The sequence below is a fragment of the Ornithorhynchus anatinus genome, chromosome 5, assembly GCF_004115215.2.
Source record: "Ornithorhynchus anatinus isolate Pmale09 chromosome 5, mOrnAna1.pri.v4, whole genome shotgun sequence".
In the NCBI taxonomy this organism is placed as follows: Eukaryota; Metazoa; Chordata; class Mammalia; order Monotremata; family Ornithorhynchidae; genus Ornithorhynchus; species Ornithorhynchus anatinus.
The window spans coordinates 83,026,697-83,034,448 of NC_041732.1; the positions used below are offsets into that span (position 1 = coordinate 83,026,697).

A 7,752-nucleotide genomic window follows, 5' to 3' on the forward strand; every position below is an offset into this window, starting at 1 on the left:
CATTAAGAACTGTGAAAGGTCAGATTCTGAGGTTTTAGCAGTCTCATTTTAATATTTATTCTTTGCATAGCCAAGCCATTTGATTCATTATCAGTTCATTTCTTTGAATTTCCCTGAAGCACCCACACTATTTTGTGTTAATGTGATGTATAGATATATTTGTATACTTTTTTTCATGGGGAGAAACTATTTTCACTGTGTTTTATTTTCAGAGAAGAACTGTTTATACAAACATGGGGACTGTGAAAAAGAAAAATCTATAGTGAATTGTGACCAGTGGACATGCAGTATTTCTAAATTCATTCCACTGCCTTTATCCAAACCTAAGAATTACAGACATGCATTGTTCCTTCTGCAAGACCCCTGCTGCACAATGATGTTTCTTTTGTAATTTGGTTGCTGGCCACCAAGTGCTCCTTAGTTTTTAAATACGTTTTTGAGATTTACTGGAAACTTGAAGAAGAAATTAGTTCCTGATTAAGACCATCACAGCTTCGTTTTGATTGTGACTTTTACTTTTCTTTCTCTGTTGTTCGTGTCTTTGTTACCCACTTGTTTATTGTGCGATATGTGAAAGAAACTTATTTTCCATGAACTCTGTGTTACAAGTACAATATTTCCATCGTATAAACTGCTTGAAAATGATGCATTCTTGGGGGATTTTTGAGCACGCTCCAATGAAATGTGAAAATACCGACCTTGGAGACATCTGCTAGAAGTTTTAAGGACTCCAATCAACTATTCCTGTAGGGTGATAAAATGGAGATTGCCATAGGAAAATGATGGATTTTTTTCCCACTTGCTGTAATTTCTCTTATGTTTGTTTTTGTCACAAAGGAAGTCACCCAGTTTCAGGAACAATTTATTGAAATCAGGTATTTAGCCATTACTAAGAACTTCCATAGAAACCTTTGGTTATTTGTTAAGCATTTAGCAATATGAATAATTGACAATTTGAGAAACTATGCTGCTGCATGTCTATGCTGGATACTTGAGTTGACAAAGATCCTTTTCATTAGAAACATTGTAAAAAGCATGCATTCATAAATACCCCTGTTACTGTTGCATTTCTTTGCATCAAGTGCTCGCTACTTGTAACTTTTTATAAAAAGAGACATAAAACTATGTATAATAATTTCCTATCCCAAGTTTAAGGAAAGACTTTATTTTACAAAGGATAAATTAATACAAAATGTTCAAGAGTAATTTTCACATTCTGGCTTTCAGATTTCTTCATAATGAGGTATCATAAATTTCCATAAATCTTTTATTTTAAAATTTTCTGTGAACATTCATGTGCTTTGGCAACCAAGAGAAAAGAGATGCTCCACTCCAGATTGGAAAATCATTTATATAAGTGTTGAATTGATCATTTAGTGATTATTGCTTAGCTACATAGACTGGCTCTCACAAAAGGAGCAGCTGCAAAGGATTGCTGAGGGTTTTAGATCAAAATGACATCCCAGATATCTCAGTCACACCTTCATTTCCAGGGCAGTTTGAACTGTTGGCCACATGAACCTAATTAGAAGACCTTGCAATATCAATCTCTGGATCCAGATTGCTGAGGAAAAGGAAATTAAAAAATACAGCACTTTTTTTAGCCAATTCAGCAAGATTGTCAAAACCTGTCTTTCAGAATTGAGTTATTTTTAAATCACCCTTCAAACTTTACAGCTTAAAAATAAAGTTAGAAAGGGACATAGAATTTGATTTTTTATTTTTATTTATTTCATAGTGAACAGTGTTATTAGATACATTCCCTGTCCACAAGGAGCATACAGACTAGAGGGAGAGACAGACATTAAAATAAATCCTGGATATGCACATAAGAGCTGCTGGACTGAGGATGAGGTGAATATCAAGTACATAAAGAGTACATAATTGCAAGGGCACCACAGAAGGGAGAAGGAATAGAAGAAATATAGACCAATCTAATTACCCACAGATCCCAGGAAATTAGATTTCTGGCCGATTCTTTAATTGGTCTCTTATTTGGACATCTTTCACCGGGCTTAAAGGTATTGGGGGAACCTGGGTTTCCATTCATCCTGAGATAACTGGGTTGTGCCCTCTTGTCCTTTCTGTTGCCTCTACTGCAAGAGTGGGACCACTCTGCTGTGGGCAACTCTAGCTCTGAGAAAGGGCCACACCCCCAATTTCATATCTGCCTGAGTAGAGTCACAACACCCCTGCTGTCTACTCCCAAATCTGTTTATTCTTTGTCAATACTATTGTTTGCTTTAATGGCTACCGCATGACTTTAATGGTGGCTAAGTCTTGAATGGGAAGGCAGATTTTTTGAAATAATTTCTCACTGTAAATATTTGGACTGGATCCGCACCTGCACAGGGCAAATGAATGCTCTACATCAAAGAAATATTTGCAGGAAGAACCCTTTCAGAAACAGGTAACGGTATGTTTTGAGATTTCCAATCCTAAGTCTTCTGTCATTCTCTGTGGTTCCCTGGGGATTGTCACAGTGTCCCGAGAGTCTGGGCTGACTAGCAGTGGAACTGGGAGACAGCTTAGAATAGCCAGCAGGCATGGGCATAGTGAGACCATGCTAGGGAAAATCAACCAACAGCCCTCAGCCAGTCCTTACTGACTAATACCATGCCACATCCTCCATTTGCCAACTTGAAACCAGAAGATGACTGTGTTTAGTGAGGAAAGATGGATTTAAACTTTTCTTTTCAATGGGAATTCATCTTGTGCATGTGCCACGAGACATTGACCCATAAGACATTTAAAAGGAAGTTCAAAGAGATCTTATGTCCACACAGAGCCCTTTTTCTGAACTGCACACAATGTAACCACATGTGGAGGGGTTGTCAGGGAAGAGGGAATTTGGGAAAGAGGAGAAGTGTTAGAGGAAGTGCCATGTTGCTTTCCTTCCTACACCAACATTGTACATCTCGCCATACACCTGGCCAATGAGTGATGGTGTTGTTCTATTAAACCTCAATAGTGAACATTCTCAAGTCCAGCATTTGGGGTGAGCAGTGCTATCTCCTGAATACCATCCTTAAATAGAACCACCTGCAAACAGATAAAAGGAGGGGAAATTGAAAATTCAGGAGAAATCAGTGTAAAATCTACTTAGATTATGAGTCCAATGTGGGAGAGGCAGTGTTTCTAGCCGGTCCAGCTTGTTTCTACCCCATTCATTCGTTCATTCAACCACATTTATTGAGCACTTACTGTGTGCAAAGCACTCTACTAAGCACTTGCACTACACTAAGCACTTACCATGGCACGGTATTTTTCATGTTATTTGTTAAATGCTCACTATGTGCCAGGCAATCTACTAAGCATTGGGATAGATAAAAACTAAGCAGTTTGGACACTTAATCCCCATTTTATAGATGAGGTAACTGAGGCATGGAGAAGTTAAATGACTTGCCCAAGGTCACACAACAGACAAGTGTGTTTGGCACATAATAAGTACTTGAATACTACTATAGCATGGCTTAGTGGAATGAGCACAACAGGCCTGGGAGTCAGAGAGTCTGGGCTCTAATCCCAGTTCTACCGCTTGTCTGCTGTGTGACCTTGAGAAAGTCATTTAATTTCTCTGTGCCTCAGTTTCCTCATCTGTAAAGTGGGGATTAAGATTGCAAGCCCCATATTGGACAGAGATTGTGTCCGGCCCAGTGATCTTGTATCTGCCCCAGTGCTTAGTACAGTCCCTGGCTCATAGTAAGTGCTTAATAACAACAATCAGTTGTATTTATTGAGAGTTTACTGTGTACAGAGCACCATACTAAATGCTTGGGAGAGTATAATATAACAATATGAGACATATTCCCTTCCACCAGTGAGATTATTGTTGTTATTACCATGGTTATTAGCAATAATAATGATGATAATGATAATAAACCTTGGATTTAATGGAAAAGTATTAATAACCATTACCTAACCTCAGCTGTCTTGAACAGTTTAGCCTTCAACCCAGATAATTTGATCCATCATTTTACATTCTGACTCTTTATGTCTGGATTTCAAACAACCCCATCTTTTTTGTCAAGGACCAGAGGTCAGATGTCTGGCATTTTGTAGTAGTTTATACAAATCAGTACCTCTGTCATTTAGATTTTCCAGTGGCAGAAAAAAGTTCTTTACATATATCCTCTGCCGGAAAAGCATTGAAAGTGCATTTTCCACTGGTGATGGGAGAAGCTGAACAAAAGCCTTAAGGGAAACTGAGATGGGGGAATTAGTTGCTCAGTTGACCTTATGGCTGTATCATAATTCTGAAGCACCCTGGGTGTTAAAGCAACTCTATTTAGGAATAACCTGCTCATCCTGAATGGAGAGGAGCTTAAAATGGTTCAGAAACATTGTCTGCTCCATCCAAATCTGAACTAGGTTGATCAGAGGACCATGACTGGAGAGATGATACCTAGCAATGCAAATACAAATTAAATCCCTTCCAAATTCTAAGAGAATAACAGTTTGTCACATCATGTGACCACAAGAATAGTAGTAGGAAAGCACTGTGGCCCAATGGAAAGAGCATGGGCCTGGAATTTAGGGGACCTGGGTTCTAAACCTGGCATTGCCACTTACCTGTTTTGTAACTTTGGACAAATCAGTTTACTTCTCTCTGCCTCCTTTTCCTCATCTGCTAAAAGGACATAAAATGTCTATTCTCTCTCCTAAGATTGTGAGCCCCTTGTGGGGACAGAGACTGTGCTGGATCTGATTATATTGTATCTTCCCCAGTGCTTAGTACTCTCCTTGGCACAGAGTAAGTACTTACCACCTATTATTATCATTATTATCATCATCGTTACTATTGCATTGCAAGACGGAGAATTGTACTCGCTTCCCTGGAACTGACTAGTTAAGATGGAGTTAATATCTTAAAACTGAGGGAAATAAGAATTTCTGTTGGAGAAAGCTTACAGACCAGGGGTCCAGTTCTTTGTGGATGTGAGCCTTTGAACACCATACCTTGAACACCATAGTGCTCTTCTAGAGCAGTTTGACCCAGCTGCCTACTTAAGTATTATACTTCAAGACTCAGTCACCCTCACTGAAGTCCTGAAGCTCAATGAGATCTCAAGCAATAAAGTAATGTTCATCATATACCTGGGCAGGATTTGTGAAAAGAAATGACTTGGGAGGAGCAGTGTGGTTAACGTGAATCCCATTAGGGATTGTATTTAATTCCCACCTATATATTTTCTCCCAGCACTTAGAGTGCTTAGCACACAGTAAGCATTTAATGAATACTATTACTACTACTACTAGTGGAAAGAGCACAGGGCTGGTAGTCAGAGGAATTGGGTTCTAATCCTGCCTCTGCCACATACCTGCTCTAAGACCATAGGCAAATCATTTAACCTCTTTATGCCCCAGTTTCCTTATCTGTAAAATGGCCATTCAATACCTGTTCTCCCTAGTACTTAAATTGTGAGCCCCATGTGGGATTTAATTATCTTTTATCTACACCTGTCCATAGTACAGTGTTTGACACATACTGTTTAACAAATACAATTATTTATTTAATATTATTATTACTATTATTATTATTCTTGCCGTCAAGTCATTTCTGTTTCATAGTGATGTCATGGTTATACTTTCTCCAGAATGTCCTGTCCTCTGCTATAATCTGCAACCTTTCTAATGGTTCTTCCATTATCGTTGTTATGGTCTCTCTCCATCTAGCTGCTGGTCTGCCTCTTCACGTTTTCCCTGGACTTTTTCCAGCATTAGTGTCTTCTCCGGAGAATTAGTCCTCCTGATTATGTGCCCAAAATATGCGAATCTAAGTCAAGTCATTTGGCCTTCCAAAGACCACTTTGGTTTAATTTGCTCTAAAATCCATTTGTTTGTCTTTTGGGCAGTCCGTGGTATTCACAAAAGCCTTCTCCAACTCCACATTTCAAAAGAATCGATATTCTTTCTACTCTGTTTATTCACTGTCCAGCTTTCAGATCCATACATTGTCAGTGGAAATACCATAGAGTTGACAATTTGTATTTTTATGGCAATCGATACATCAGCACATTTGTTAGGCAGCTGCTGAAATGGGATAAGCATTGAATGGATGAACAGAGGCTCTCTTCAAGTGAAAACTCAAAAAATGTGGCCTAGCAGTATATAATTGCACAAAAGGATAGGTCAGTCTGGCATGTGGCAGTTACAAATGGGTTGACGGTCTCACAGCAGGAGCTTCAGGGGAGATTGTTGATACCAAAAAAGTCGTGCCAAGCAAATGCATCAGTGTAGCAGGGGGCTATCTTAACAGGTCCACAAGAAGGAAGGAATTTCCATTCATATAATGTTTTTATCAGCCACACCTGCACATTTATAAAATGTGATCATCAATAGTGTTATCTTCTTATTTTCAAACTAATAGGAGAGTGCTGTCCTGTTCGGGAAGCAGAATGGTGCTAGTGGCAAGAGCACGGGGTTGGGAGTCAGAGGTCGTGGATTTCAATCCCAGCTCTGCCACTTGTCTGCTGTGTGACCTTGGGCAAGTCACTGAACTTCTCTGTGCCTCAGTTACCTCATCTGTAAAATGGGAATTTAGACTGTGAGCCCTATGTGGGGCAGGGACTGTGTCCAATCTGATTAACTTGTATCTACCCCAGAGCTTAGAACAGTGCTTGGCACATAGTAAGCGCTAAACAAATTCCATAATTCTTAGTATTATCTCTGTCTCTGTCTCTCTCTCTGACTCAATCAATCAGTCAATCACAGTTACTGAGGATTTATGGTGTGCAGAGCACTGTACTAAGCACTTGGGAGAGTAGAGAAGCAGCAAACGTAGTGGCTAGAGCACGGGCCTGGGATTCAGAAGGTCATGGGTTCTAATCCCACCTCTGTCAGTGGTTGGCTGTGTCACCTTGGGCAAGTCACTTCACTTCTCTTTGCTTCAGTTACCTCATCTGTAAAATGGGGATTGAGACTGTGAGCCCCAAGTGGGACAGACTGTGTCCAACCCGATTTGCTTGTATCACACCAGAGCTTAGTACAGTACTAGGATTATGAATTAATTATTAGTATTACAGAAACACAAATTCTCAAAAACACAGTATGAGTTGGTAGACATGATCCCTGCCCACAACAGGTAGCATTAGAAAAGTGAATGGATAAATGACAAATAAGGAAACAGAAGCAACTCTTTCAAGAATCAGTGAGCCTGATGTGTAGAGTGTCGCTCAGTAGGTAAATAATTGAGATTGCCAACTCACACTACAATCTGGAACTCCAATATCAAAGTGAATGTTAACAGAGCATTTGAAGTTGTATCTGCAGAACTCTCTTGTGATTGGTTCTGAGCTCTAAAATAGTTATTCAAGCTACCCAAAACATGGCCTACATACTAAAACATTTTCAATTAGAGTTCTAACAGCTTTCTATTCCTGGGAGAAATCCCCACAATGAATCTTTTGGCATTGTATGAATCCAAATGAAGTCACTAGCTGTACACGTTGGGTGGAACAGAAGTGGAATCTCTCCCCTGTCTGGCCACCGGGAAGAAGACTGGCTGCGAAGTCACGGGTCTTGCTCTCAGCTGTCCTGGTGGCTGTGGAGGCCATGCAGTGGCGAGGTGAACCTGGAGTTCAGAGTGGGGAAGACAGCAAGGGTAAGACACAAGCAAGCCGTCCTTCAGTCCCCCTATGCCAGCACCATCATTCCCATGTCCTCAGCTGCTAAGGGACTCCAGCAGGGCATCCGAGGCTAAGTGAGGAGTTAATTCGCATCATCGTCGGGGCAGCAGGAATGATGGTGTCA

General features: G+C 40.1%; 1 protein-coding gene across 4 annotated transcripts in view; it reads left to right on the plus strand.

The window, feature by feature from the left end:
- The window catches only part of NETO1 (neuropilin and tolloid like 1), a 148,155-nt gene extending 146,807 nt beyond the window's left edge, over positions 1-1,348 (plus strand). For 3 of the 4 annotated variants that reach the window (XM_029064300.2, XM_029064302.2, XM_029064304.2), the window contains one exon: positions 213-1,348. The gene's annotated coding sequence lies outside the window, so the exon portion shown is untranslated. The remainder of the gene's footprint in view (positions 1-212) is intronic. The other variant, XM_029064301.2, reaches the window with a different exon arrangement.
- Positions 1,349-7,752: the final 6,404 nt, after the last annotated feature.